This window comes from Colobus angolensis, unplaced genomic scaffold, assembly GCF_000951035.1.
Source record: "Colobus angolensis palliatus isolate OR3802 unplaced genomic scaffold, Cang.pa_1.0 Scaffold52, whole genome shotgun sequence".
NCBI lineage: Eukaryota > Metazoa > Chordata > Mammalia > Primates > Cercopithecidae > Colobus > Colobus angolensis.
Window position 1 is genome coordinate 1,497,534 of NW_012118710.1, and position 15,348 is coordinate 1,512,881.

Here is a 15,348-nt window from a genome sequence, read left to right on the forward strand (position 1 = left end):
CTAATTGTTGTAGTTTTTGGTAGAGATGGGGTTTCACTGTGTTGGCCAGGCTGGTCTCAAATGCCTGACCTCAAGTGATCCTCCCACCTTGGCCTCCTGAAGTATTGAGATTACAGGCGTGAGCCACTGCGACTGGCCTTACTGTTTTCAATCATTAATAAAAGTCAGTGGTTTGACAGTAGCCACTGTGCCAACTCTTATGAAGGATGCAAAGATAAGTCGGAAATGAATTCTACCTCCAAGGATTTTACAATCTCACAGGGAAGGTAAGAGGTTGGTGTAAGAACCCCAGGGCTGAGTAGGAAGTGAAATGAGAAATAAGAGAAGTGTGGATGAACTCCCCTGAAAATCCTCAGAGTGATGGTATCGGGAGGACTCACAAGGTGGGGCAGTGAAGTGGAGCCTGAGAGTGGTCAGGACTAGATACGTGAGGTCAAGAAGAGGGCACAGCAGTCAGAGAAGGAGGACATGGATCCATGCTGGGTGGTCTGCTGAAGGCCGATGCCAGGGGGACTGCTCTAATCAGAAGTGGCTTTAAGGAGGCTGGAGAGGCCAGCAGGGAGACACGAAAGGTATGGCCTAGGTCTGCCAAATGGCCTGCAAGTTTTAATGACCAGCCTCCTGGGCAGTGCAGTGGCCAGGGTTGGCTGCCATGAACAGTCCCTGGCAGGGCTGGGGCTGCTCGGCTGCTCACAGCGTGGTCCGTGGACTGGCTGTGGCTGGTCCATGAAGAAATAAGTACAGAAATTATAATTTGATGGAGTAATTTTATGTCCATCCAATCTAATAATACACATTCTCAGCTTGCATTTTGTGTGCTTTGTTTTTATTCAATTTTTCCTAATAACTCATTTGTATTGCATTTTACAAAATATAGATCTGTGACAGATTGGACAGAAAAAACAACTGGTCTTTCCTGACAGGTGGTTTGAGAAGATGTTCTTCATGGAAGAGGCTCCATTTTCCTAGGGTGACGCATGCTCTAGCCTCATATGGTTTGCTGAGGGCTGCTGACTGACACCTCATCTATTTCTTCTCTCCAGCTGGAGTGCAGGTGCCTGTCATATCTACATACCTGTGCTAGGATCCCACATGGATAGGCAGGGACACAGGTCTTCAGGTGTGTGTGGGAGCTAGGGCTGGTGTTTCTGGCTCCACCCTGAGAGTACACTTGGGTCATGGGGAAGGTCTAGAGCTGAGGACTGCCACCAGCCTGCAGGTGAGGCCATGGGTTGGGGGACTCAGGAAAGACAGAGCAGCTTGGAGAGGAAGCCATGGGGTGGGGTGTGGGGGAACTCACCGTGGCCGGCAGGGGAAACCACAGGGTGGCGGGGCACTGAGGGAAGTTAGAGCAGCAACCTGCTCTTTGTCCAGGACTCTCGGCTCCCATCTCTTTTCCTATGAAGATTTTTATGCATCTAATATTTGTAACTGGTTTACTGAAGGAGTTAGGCTGGGGCTGAAATAATGAAATAGTTTTCTATTTTCCAGCTGGTTGCCTTTCCTGCCTGCTCCATTGGATCCCTGTCCTGGGGGCCTCATTTAGATTCCATTGCTTTCTGGTCCTTTGCAGGTACTAAGACACCATCTCGTCTTCCTGTATCAAATAGTCCAGACTAATCTAAGGGAGTTTTTAAATGTTTTTATTTTATTTTATTTTAGTTTTTGTTTGAGATGGAGTCTCACTCTATTATCCAGGCTGGAGTACAGTGGCGCCATCTTGGCTCACTGCAACTTCCTCCTCCCAGTTTCAAGCGATTCTCCTGCCTCAGCCTCCTGAGTAGCTGGGACCACAGGTGTGCACCACCATGCCTGGTTTATTTTTGTATTTTTAGTAGAGACAGAGTTTTACCATGTTGGTCATGGCTGGTCTTGAACTTCTGGCCTCAAGTTAGGACCCATAAATGGCCTCCCAAAGTGCTGGGATTCCAGGCGCGAGCCACCACACCCGGCCTTAACATTCTTATTGAAGTTAAACTTTCCACTCCCCCTGCCCCACAGCCCCCACAGCCTCCTAAACCTGCAGTAGAGGAAGGGGTATGTCTTTTCCCTCTCCATGCCTCTTCCTCCTCCATGATAAAAGAAAAACCTTAAACAACATTAATTTTGTTTTATTATACTTTAAGTTCTAGGGTACATGTGCACAACGTGCAGGTTTGTTACATATGTATACTTGTGCCATGTTGGTGTGCTGCACCCATCAACTCGTCAGCACCCATCAACTCGTCATTTACATCAGGTATAACTCCCAATGCCATCCCTCTCCCCTCCCCCACACCCCATAATAGGCCCTGGTGTGTGATGTTCCCATTCCAGAGTCCAAGTGATCTCATTGTTCAATTCCGACCTGTGAGTGAGAACATGTGGTGTCTGGTTTTCTGTTCTTGTGATAGTTTGCTGAGAATGATGGTTTCCAGCTGCATCCATGTCCCTACAAAGGACACGAACTCATCCTTTTTTACAGCTGCATAGTATTCCATGGTGTATATGTGCCACATTTTCTCAATCCAGTCGGTCACTGATGGACATTTGGGTTGATTCCAAGTCTTTGCTATTGTGAATAGTGCTGCAATGAATGTACGTGTGCATGTGTCTTTATAGCAGCATGATTTATAATCCTTTGGGTATATACCCAGTAATGGGATGGCTGGGTCATATGGTATTTCTAGTTCTAGATCCTTGAGGAATTGCCAGACTGTTTTCCACAATGGTTGAACCAGTTTACAATCCCACCAACAGTGTAAAATTGTTCCTATTTCTCCACATCCTCTCCAGCACCTGTTGTTTCCTGACTTTTTAATGATTTCCATTCTAACTGGTGTGAGATGGTATCTCATTGTGGTTTTGATTTGCATTTCTCTGATGGCCAGTGATGACGAGCATTTTTTCATGTGCCTGTTGGCTGTATGCATGTCTTCTTTTGAGAAATGTCTGTTCATATCCTTTGCCCACTTTTTAATGGGGTTGTTTGGTTTTTTCTTGTAAATTTGAACAACATTAAATTTTTTTAAAAAACATTAAATTTAACAGACTTTAATTGCACAAAGAATGATTCACACATTGGGCCAACCCGGGAGCAGAATAGGTTCCGAGAAGCTCCAACATAGCCACGTGGTGGAAGAAAGTTTATGGACAAAGAAGGGAAAGTGAGGAACAGAACACAGAAATGAGGTGCAGAAACAGCAGAGTGATTGCAGCTGGGCACTTGCCTTATGTGAACAGAGTCTGAACAGTTGGCCGCCTTCAATTGCCAGAAACTCAGTGATTGGCACAAGAGTAGGCTGCAGTCTGTTCAGCCTCCAGGTAGCTTACAGCTCACTATGCACGGAAAGAACTTGAGGCCAAACTTAAAATAGTCAAAGAGGCAGTTTCAGACCAGACTTAGTTCAATAGCCCCTGCTGGCTCTCCTGCTTGTTGGGAGGTGGGTGAGAGGGAGGTGGGGAGCCATAAAGGGGTGAAGTGGTCATCCTTGGCCGGCGATAGGAACTGAGTAGGTGCCTTCTAACTGGGCTGGTTGGTGCCCAAGGCGACGCTTTCTCTCTGGAGACTTCTAGGAATTATTGGACACTCTCTCCCCTCCCCTTGGGGACCTCCCATCTTCCATGTGACACTGTTCCCTCAGATCCTGCTCCTGGAGGCCTGGCCTCTACCTGTCTGCTGGGGCTATCTGGTCCTGGAGGGTGCTCTTGTGAACTCGGCCTTTATTTTTCATTTCATTTTATTTTATTTTTGAGACAGGGTCTCACTCTGTCACCCAGGCTAGAGTGCAGTGCTGAGGTCAGTTCACTGCAGCCTTGATCTCCCTGGTTCAAGTGATCCTTCTGCCTCCGCCTCCTGAGTAGCTGGGACCACAGGCAGGCACCATTAGGCCCATTAGGCCCAGCTAATTTATTTTTATATCTTGTAGAGACAGGGTCTTGCTATGTGGCCCAGGCTGGTCTCAAACTCCTGCCCTCAATTGATCTTCCTGACTTGGCCTCCCAAAGTGCTGGGATTGCAGGCATAAGCCACCATGCCTGGCTAGCATGGCTTACCCAGAGGAAGCACCTGGCTCCGTGGCCCTGCCAGTCCCTGAGAGGCACTCCAGGACAACCCTCTCATCGCTGGCCCTTCCATGTAGCAACCCATGCTTTGGCCGTCTGACTCTCCTGTAAAGGTTGGACACTTGACCTGGGGCCTCTCAACTCCAGGGAACACCTTGTGGGCTGCCCTGGGAACTCTTCCTGGGCCTCCCCTCTAGCTGTAGGCCCCTCTGCTTTTGGCAGAAAAAGGTGAACGTCCATATCACCTGTCACCAAGCCACCAGCCCTCCACTCCATCTCTCTCTTTTACACTGAAGGAAGGTGGGCAGACCCGATGGGAGATGGAAACACACATTACTCCCATGGAGAGAGCGCAGTGTAAATCCCTGTTAGCAGCACAGCTCTCTAGTTGTATTGGAAAACTGAAAAGGCTCAACCGACTCCTAAGTTATTACAAGGCAGGGACTATAGCAAGTGGTTACTTCTCTCAGGGACTGGAGGGCAGAGAAGAGCTATGGAAACTTCAGTTACTCGGGAGGCTGAGGTAGAAGAATCGCTTGAACCCAGGAGGCGGAGGTTGTAGTGAGCCAAGATCGCACCATTGCACACTCCAGCCTGGGCAACAAGAGTGAAACTCTGCCAAAAGAAAGAAAGAAAGAGAGAGAGAGAGAGAGAGAAGGAAGGAAGGAAGGGAGGGAGGGAGGGAGGGAGGGAGGAAGGAAGGAAGGAAAGAGAGAGAAAGAAAGAAACGAACTTAGAAGCACCCCTGCCATGAGTGGTAACAGCATCTGCAGTTGTCTCCCTGTCATGCACAGCTGAAAAACTGGACAAGAAAGACATGTGCAATGACAATTGTCAGACACTGGGTAGTGGATAGCCTGAGACTGTGATTGCTGGGAGAAGGAAAATGAAACAAGTAAGCCCTACAGTTTCCCTGGGTCTTTGCTTGTGGGGGATTTCTGAACAAGAGTGCAGGGAGAGTGAATCCCCAGTGGTCTTGTTGAGGCAGAGATTGGAGTTCCGGAGGCTGAGGAAGCTCAGACTTTTGAGGCAGAGAATAGAGATGAATAAACTACTCAGAAAGTGACCCCAGAAATGTGCAGAGGGGTCCTCTTGAGTCTGGGGCTGAGCAGGATGGCATCCTTGAGAATGGGCAAAGAACAACCACTAGGGAAAGAACAATTGCTGAGAGGCTGCTGGCCGAGAGATCTCCAGAGCTTACATCAGACTGGGACTCATTCAATTCCACCAGGTAGCTTGGAGAAGCCTAGTTTAATACTAGAACAGCCGCAGAAGGTACACATCTTGGGAGAGGTACTTAACTAATCTAGAGTAACACTTCTCTAGACCTCCTGCCTGATAAAAAGGTTTTCTTCTTTTTAAAGCCCAAACTATTCAACTGATGTGTGAATAACTTACCTGAAAGCCAGAATAAAGTCCAACACTCTTGAAAGAAATGCAACAGAATCTGACACTCAAGAATGTAACATTCACAAAAGCACTAGATTTGCAAAGAAGCAGGAAAAATGTGACCCATAGCCAGGAGAGAAAAAATTACTCAAAAGAAACCCAGAAATGACAGACATGTGGATTTAGCAGAAAAGAAATTTGATTTTCCCTATTTCCATCCCCTTGAGTGTGGCTGGACTTAGTGACTCACTTGCAAGGAATAGAGGATGGAAGGGGAAAATGGTAACTTCACAGCCAGAGATCTGACAGATACGATCTTCACCAGTTTATCAAGGTTTGTATACCTGCTGATATATCTGGTTAATATCATTTATCCCCTATATGATGTTATAAGAGGGCACTTCACCTCTCTGGTATTTTGTTTTTTTTTTAAACTCTAGCCTAACACTAGGGAAAATATCAAAGAAACTCTAACTGAGAAGCACGTACAAAATGCTGACCAGTACTTTTAAGATCATGGAAAGCAAAGTTTGGAAAGTGTCCCAGTCCAGAGGAGACAGGATAAATGCAGTGTCTGAATGCAAACACAGTCTCCTGGACTGGATTCCAGAACAGAAAAAGGACATTAAGGGGAAAAGTGGTGAAAACTGAACAAAGTCTGGAATTTACTGTATAGTAATGTACCAATGTTAGTATCTTCCTTGTATTAGTTTTCTAGGACTGTGTAACAAAGTATTAGAAACAGGGTGGCTTAAAAATAATATAAATGTATTTCTCACAGTTCTGGAGCCTTGAGTCTGGTGGGAAGATGTTGGCAGGATGGTGCTTTTTCTGAAGGGCTTTAGGGAGAAATCATTCCGGCCTCTCTCTGCCCTCTGGTAGTCACTGGCGAACCCTGGGATTCTTTGGCTTGTGGATGCATCACTCCAGTCTATGCCTCCTTCATAACACAGCCTTCTTGTTGTGTGTCTCTTCTTATAAGGATTCCAGTCATATTGGAGTTAGGGTCCACTGTACTCTAGTATGGCCTCATCTTAACCTAACTAATGACATCTACAAAAACCCTATTTGCAAATAAAGTCACATTCACAGGTACCAGGGGTTAGGACTTCAATATCTTTTTTGGGGAATTCAGTTTAACTCAGAACACATACTTTTGTTTTGTTTTGTTTTGTTTTTTCTAGACAGGGTTTCACTGTATTGCCCAGGCTAGACTGCAGTGGCGAGTCACTGCAACCTCTACCTGCTAGGTTCAAGCGATTCTCCCACCTCAGCCTCCCAAGTAGCTGGAACTATAGATGTGTGCCACCACGTCCAGCTAAGTTTTGTGTTTTTAATAGAGAGGGGGTTTCACGATGTTGGCCAGGCTGATCTCGAACTCCCGACCTCAAGTGATCTGCCCGCCTTGGCCTCCCAAAGTGCTGGGATTACAGGCGTGAGCCACTGTGCTGGGCCAAAACACATACTTTTAACAGATGTGCCATAGTCATGCAAGATGTTAACATTAAGGGAATCTAGGGAATGGTGTACAGTAACTTTACACTACCTTTACAACTTTCCTACAAATCTAAAATTATTCTAAATTAAAAATTTATTTTAAAAAATCCATTATAAATATGCTTAAAAATCTAGTGGAAAATATGAAGATAATGGAGAGAGAAATAGAAGATATAAAAAAAAAACAGAAATTCTAGAGTGGAAAAATATAATATCTGAAATGAAAAATGCAACTCCTGGTTTTCTGTTCTCCATATAAGGAACTTAGAAGTTGCCACTCTGTCCTAACAATAAGAGCTGAACAAACTGAAAAATCAACCATTCTTCTTAGATGCATAAGAGAATAGGGCAAACTACTCCTCTCTAAATTAAAGAGACAGACAAGCAAATACAGAGAATCACAGTACATTAGAGCAGCAACCTCTGCAGGAACCACTGCTGCCTGGGAAAACCAGAACTGTAATTGACAAGCTGCTGGAGTCTGGGCATGGACAAATCTGAGACTTAAAACCTCTAGGGAGACCCAGTCTTAGGAGACCCCCCCACACTTATGTGAGTTTTGTCTTCAGGATATCAACCAGGTTCTCAAAGTAAATACTGGAGAAAAATCTCATCACGCTTTCAGAAGGATGGGCGAGAGAAAGGAGCCATTTTGAAATATGCCAGAGCACTGTCTTAACAAGGTCTGCTGTCGGGAGAAATTAGTTAACTAGAGTCTAACCTGCTGGAATTTTATCAGAGCCTAATGACCTGGGAGGGAAGGAGGAAATGCCCAAATCCAGCCAGTCCTAACCCTTCTATGTAGGAGAGGGGAAATAACACAACTTCAGCTACTCTAGTCATCCTGTCCAACCTAAGGTGGAGAAAAATTGTGGAGTTCACAGTCCAGAGGCACAGACTCACTAAGAGACAGGAACCTCATCACAGAAATATAGAATGCTTATTCCCCCTCTACACATACACCTTACCGCCACATTACTAAGGGTCTATTTATTGCATTTCCTTTACCCACTACATCATGTCTAGCTGCAAAGAAAAAATTACAAGGCATACTAAAGAACAAAAGACACAGTTTGAGGAGACAGAGCAAGCATTAGAACCAGACATAGTAGGGATATTAAAATTAGGACAGGAGACTTAAAACAACTCCTGTTAATATGCTAAGGGTCATAATGGATAGAGTAAACAGCACACAGGAACAGATAGGTAATATAAGCAGAGAGATGGAAATCCTAAGGGGAAAAACCAAAAGGAAATGCCATAGATCAATAATACTGTGAGAGAAAAGAAGAATGGACAAGCCCTTTGATGGATTTCTTAGTAGACTGGACATAGCTGAGGAAAGAATTTCTGAGCTTGTGGACAGATCAATAGAAACCTCTAAAACTAAAAAGCAAAGAGAACAGAGACTGAAAAAAAGAAACAGAACTGTGAGACACTTACAAAAGGTGTAACATACATGTAATGGGAATACCGGAAGGAGAATAAAAAGAGAAAGGGAACGGAAGAAATGTTTAAAATAATAATGACCAATAATTTTCCAAAATTAATGTCAAACACCAAACCACAGGTCCAGGAAGCTCAGAGAACACCAAGCAGGATAAATGCCAAAACAACTACACCTAGACATGTCATTTTCAAACTACAGAAAACCAAACATAAAGAAAAATATCCTGAAAGAAGCCAGAAGGAAAAACCAGCTTAGCTAGAGAGATGCAAAGCTAAGAATTGCATCCAACTTCTCCTCAGAAACCATGCAAGCAAGATGAGAATGTAGTGAAATAGTTAAAGGTTTGGGAGAAAAACCCCGCCAGCCTAGAATGCTGTACCCTGTGAAATTATCCTCAAAAGTGAAGAAAAAAATAAAGACATTCTCAGCCAAACAAAAACGTAGGGAATTTATTTGCCAGTGGATCTGCCTTGTAAGAAATGTTAAAAGAAGTTCTTTAGAGAGAAGGAAAGTAGTATAGGTCAGAAATTTAGATCTACATAAAAAAAGGAAGAACATCAATATAAAAAAGTTTATTTTTCTTCTTATTAATTTTTTTCTTTTTTAGATTATTATTATTCTGAAAATAGAGGTGGGTTCTCACTGTGTTGCCCAGACTGGTCTCTAACTCCTGGGCTCAAGCGATTCTCCCGTCTCAGCCTCCCAAAGTATTAGGAGTACAGGTGTGAGCCGCTATACCTGGCCTATTTTTCTTATTCTTAATTGATCTAACACATAACAGTTTGTTCAAAATAATAACAGCAACTGTACCTTCAATTATGTACATAAGCTATATACATAAGATTTATAACTGAATACATATATATTAATATATGCTTGTGACAACTATACTTATATATACACACTTGTGTATGCTTACATATAAATGAAATGAATGACAGCAATGAAACAAGGAGTAATAAGAGGATTTTGGGTTATTTTGTTATTATAATGTACTCACACTACCCATGAGGCAGTACATTGTTATTTGAAAGTGGGCTTGGCTTAGTTTTAAATGTATATTGCAAATTCTAGGGCAATGACTGAAAAAAGGTAGGAGAAGTATAACTGATATGCCAAGAAAGGAACGAAGATAGAATCATAGAAATGCTCAAGTAAAATAAAAAATTCACCAGGAGCAGTGAATTACAGGTGGCTCACGCCTGTAATCCCAGCACTTTTGGAGGCCAAGATGGGCAGATCACCTGAGGTCAGGGGTTCAAGACCAGCCTGACCAACATGGTGAAACCCCCTCTCTACTAAATATACAAAAATTAGCTGGGCATGGTGGTGGGTGCCTGTAATCCCAGCTACTAGAGAGGCTGAGGCAGGAGAATCACTTGAACCCAGGAGGTGGAGGTTGCGGTGAGCTCAGACTGCACCACTGCACTGCAGCCTGGGCAAAAGAGCAAGACATTGTCTCAAAACAAAACAAAACAAAACAAAAAAGATGAATTGCTAGGAAAAAATGAACAGAATTTTGTGACACATTGGACAATATCAATTGGTCAATATACATGTAATTAGAGCCCCAGAAAAGGGGGCAGAATAAATATTTGAAGAAATGATGACTAAAAAATGCTCAAATCTATAAAAACTGGAAAGGCACCAATTCAAAAAGCTCTGAGAATTTCAAGTAGGAAAATACAAAGAAAAGCACCTGAGGGCACATCATAAGCAAATTGCTGCAAAAGTGATCAAACAAAAATTTTAAAAAAGCAACCCAGCCAACAACAAAAAAAGAGAGACACGTTATGTATTGAGAGCAAATATAAAATTTAAGGCTGTTTTCATGTTGGAAACTACACAAGTCAGACACAATGAAGTGGTGTCTTTGAAGAGCAGGGAGGGAAGGAAAGAAACTTGTCGACAAAAGTTCTATTCCAAGCAACAGTGTCTTCCAAAAATAAGAAAAGGTGAAGTGAAGACTTTTTAGACAAACAAAAGCTGAGAGAATTTTTATCCAAGAGGCCTACCCTACTAGAAATGCTAAATGAAGTTCTTAACGCAGAATTAAGATGATACCAGATAGAGAGACATTAGATACACAAAGGAATGAAAAGCGCCAGAAACAGAAAATATTTGATTAAATATAAAAGACACTTTCTTTCCTTTTTGAATTTCTTTAAAAGATTGTTGACTCCTTTGTAATAATACTTTGCAAGATTTATAATATCATCACATACCAAATAACATTTTAGTCAGTGACAGATCACATGTATGACAGTGGTCATGCATCACTTAACAGCAGGTTACATTCTGAGAGACGTGTCATTAGGTGATTTTATCACTGTGCAAACATCACAGAGTGCACATACACAAACCTAGATGGTACAGCCTACCACACAATTAGGCTATATGGTAGAGCCTATTGTAACACAGTAGATTTTGTGTATCTAAACATAGAAAGGATAAAGTAAAACTATAGTGCAAAAGATCAAAAGTGGTAGACCTGTACAGGACACTTACTGTGAATGGAGCTTGTGAGACGGAAAGTTGCTTTGGTGAGTCAGCGAGTAAGTGGTGAGTGAATGTGAAGGTGGCATGGTTTGGATTTGCGTCTGCACACAAATCTTATGTCCAATTGCCAGTACTGGAGGTGGGACCTGGTGGGAGGTGATTGGATCATGGGGGTGATTTCTAATGGTTTAGCACAATTCCCCGGTGCTGTTCTCATGATAGAATTCTTAAGAGGCCTGGTTGTTTAAAAGTGTGTGGCACTTGCCCCCATCTCTGTTTTCCTCCTGCCTCTGCCATGTGAGATGGGTGTTTCCCCTTCCACCATGATTGTAAGTTTCCTGAGGACTCCCCAGAAGCAAAAGCTGCTATGCTTCCTCTGCAGCCTGTGGAACTGTGAGCCAACCCTACCTCTTTTATTTATAAATTATGAAGTCTCAGGTATTTCTTTATAGCAGTGTGAGAATGGACTATTCAGAAGGCTGAGGATATTACTGTACACTTCCATAGATTTTATAAATACTGTAAACCTAGGCTACACTAAATTTATTAAAAAATAAAGTCACTGTATTACAATGTTATGATGGCTATGACTTCACTAGGTGACCAGAATTCTTTGGCTCCATTTTACTCTTATGGGATCATCATTGCATATTCAGTCCATTGTTGGCTAAAACGTTATGTGGTACATGACTGTGCCATATGTTTACTGTATCTAGGACATCATAAGGATCCCAAAGGCATTAATAAAGTACTACTTTGAAAAATTCTATGCCAATAAATTTGATACCCTAGATGAAAAGGACAGGTCCACTAAAGCAATCCACTTACCAAAACTGACTCAAGAAGAAGTAAAAATATGCAATTGACTCACATCAGTGAAAGAGATTGAATTAATAATCTAAAACTTTCCCACAAAGAGTACTGCAGGCCCAGGTGGCTTCACTGAAGAATACTATCAGATATTTAAGGAAGAAATTATGCTGATTCCACGAGAATATAGGAAATGGAGATGGGAAGAGCATTTCTCAGTTCATCTTTCGAGGCCATGTTTACTCAGGCTACTCTAGTCTGTCCCTTACATGACTGGACTTTCGTTCCTCTGCTCTCAAGTGACCTTTGTGAGCACAAATCTCCCAGTTACTTTACAGCACTCAAATGCTTCTTTTTCTTTTTTCTTTTCTTTGCTTTTGATGGGCAGAGTCTCGCTCTGCTGCCCAGGCTGGAGTGCAGTGGCACGATCTCGGCTCACTGCAACCTCTGCCTCCCAGGTTCAAGCGATTCTCTTGCCTCAGCCTCCCAAGTAGATGGGATTGCAAGTGCACGTCACCACACCCAGCTAATTTTTGTATTTTTAGTAGAGATGGGGTTTCACCATGTTGGCCAGGCTAATCTCAAACTCCTGACCGTGTGATCCACCCACCTTGGCCTCCCAAAGTGCTGAGATTACAGGCATGAGCCACTGCGCCTGGCCGAATGCCTTCTTTACTGAACTTTGATTGCACTAAGGAGCCCAGTTCTTCTCCACTGAGCATAAGGATGCCCTCTAATCATTCACGTGAATCAGTGTCCCCCAGGATGGATTAAACACTCGGTGTAGATAGATGTGGGGCTTCTCCATGCATCCTATAGTCCCACATACACTGTGCATGTCCCACCCGGATTTGTGGCCATACTCACACATCAGGAAGCGCTACTGCTTGAAAATGGTGACTTTTCTCCAACTAAACTCCAGGTGCCACATGCCAGCACCAGCCTCTTCCTGTCCCTCCGCACGTCTCCAGGCAGTGGTTTATCCCATTCCTGTCTCTCCCCTCACTCTGTCCATTCTCATTTTGAGAGATGATGTAGTTTTCCTCTGGGTCACACATTGACCTTGTGGGAGGTGGAAGCAGCCCCTGGCCCTGCAACTAGCCTCCTGTTTGGCCCCGGTGGATCCTCCAGGCCTCTGAGGGGACCAGCATCCCCGCTTGCCTGGGCCAGTCCCCAGTGACACCTGTCATTTGCCACAATTGTTAATAGTTCCCCTTTTCATTCTCAAAATCCCCTGTTTGAATGATAAATGTTACAGTCACCCTATAGGTCCCTGGGAGGAGGAATTAAAATGTCAGGATGGTCATTATGGGTTAAATTGTGTCCTTGCTACAAAATCTGTGTGTTGAACTCCTAACCCACAATACCTCAGAATATGACTAATATGACCTTATTTGGAAATAGGTGTAGGTATAATGAGTTAGGATTAGGTCATACTGGAGTAGGTAGGGTGGGCCCCGATCCAATATGACTGATGTCCTATAAGAAGAATGCCAGGCTGGGTGTGGTGGCTCACTCCTGTAATCTCAGCAATTTGGGAGGTCAAGGCAGGTGTATCACTCAAGGCTAGGAGTTGGGGACTGGCCTGGGCAACATGTTGAAACCCCATCTCTACTAAACATATAAAAATTAGCTGGGCATGGTGGTGTACACCTGTGGTCCCAGCTACTCAGGAGGCTGAGGTGGGAGAATCGCTTGGACCTGGGAGGTGGAGGTTGCAGTGAGCCAAGATCATGCTACTGCACTCCAGCCTGGGTGACAGAGCAAGAGTGTCTCAAAAAAAAAAGTTAGAGACACCACCCCCACCTTCCACACACATACAGCACACACGCATACAGGGAGAACATGATGTGAACATCAAGACGGAAATCCAGGTGATGTGTCCCTAAGCCAAAAAACACCAAAGTATGCCAGCAAACCAGGAGAAGCCAGGAGAGAGACATGAAACAGATCCTCCCACACAATCCTCAGAAAGAATTAGCCTTGCTGTCATCTTGCTCTTAGACTATTCACTTCCAGAGCGATTACACAAAACGTATTTCTTGCTCTAAGGGACCCGGCTCGTGGTACTTTGTTAGAGCAGCCCTCAAAAACGAAACACAATGGTTATAGCAGGAGTGGCCCCAAGAGATCTAAGTGTGCCTGCATACCCATGAAGAAGTGGAGGCCCACAGAAGGGAAGTGGTTGCACAAGGTCCCCCAGCTTTTAATGCAGAGCTGAGACTGAAACCCAGGTCTCTGACTCACTGACAGATGCTTTCTGCTTCGCCAGACTGACATTCAGCCCACAGGAGCAGTCAGCTGCCTCAGGCAGCCTTTCTAACCCTCCTTCCCAGAGAGAGTCCTTCCAGAAGCAGAGATTTATCTTCCCTGAGTGGATGTTTTGAGTTTGGAGAGTTATGGCTGTGACCTGCATGTCTGGAGGCTGAGCCCATGAAGGACCAGGACCTGGGAATTAACAGTGTTTAAGGAGGAGAGGAGCAGGTTCTTAAACGGGGTGAGAGACAAGTGCACATTGTAACTCTCCCACTCTCCTTCCTGCCTGGAGTCAGGGAACCTCTCACCTTTGCACCAGACCCCCGCAAACCACAGCCACATTCTGCTGTGGGACCGTAGATCACATTCTTGCTAGGTTGCTAGGATGACAGTTACCCAGTACAGATTTCCGCACACTTATTCAGAAAGTATTTGCTGAATGAACTGCTGAATGAATGGTTGTCAGAAGTAATTTGAGCTGCTTGGGGGCAGAGAACATGACATCCACCTCGGCAGAGCTTGGGCCCTGCTGCAGGGCTGGGCACATAACAAGTGCTCATTCCTTCTCATTTCCATGTTCCTGGTTTCACCCAGGGACACCCATCCTTCAGGCCACCGAGATGCCACACCTCATTTTCATACCTGATGCAGTGCCTTGCACATTTGAGCAGGCTGTGCCTTCTACCTGGGTAATCCATCCTCCTCATTTCCAATCCTGAGGCTCTAGGCCCTCACCAGATCAGATGTGTAACAGACTCTTTTGCCTTAAGGCTAGAAAGCAGCAAGAATGCAACTGAGGGCAAGGGTTTCTGTTGGTTCACAAGTGCCTGTAACAGTGTTTGACCCATAATGGATTTTTCTGGGTTTTTTTTGAGATGGTGTCTCACTCTGTTGCCCAGGCTGGAGTGCAGTATACAGTGACGTGATCATTGCTCACTACAGCCTTGAACTCTTGGGCTCAAGCAATCTTCTTCTTTCAGCTTCCTGAGTGGCTAGGATGACAGGTGCATGCTAGCATGCCTGGCTAATTTTTAATTTTTTTTTGTTGAGTTGAAGTCTCCCCATGTTGTCCAGGCTGGTCTCAATCTCCTGGGCTCAATTGATCCTCCTGCCTTAGCCTCCCAAAGCATTGGAATTACAGGTGTGAGTCACTGCACCTGGCTGATAATGGACTCTTGATAAATATTGAATTAACCAACTTCTCCTCCATTTCTCTTGTAAGATTTACCGTCCTAAACTGCAACTCTGATCAAGTCAGTTGTGGCTCCAAAACTTTCAGTTATTCTTCACAAATAATTTATCTACACAATTTGGTCCCAACTTAGATAACCTTCCTCCTGAATTTGGTGTTTACCACTCTCATGCTATTTTATATACATGTTTTTGTACTATTTCTACATAGT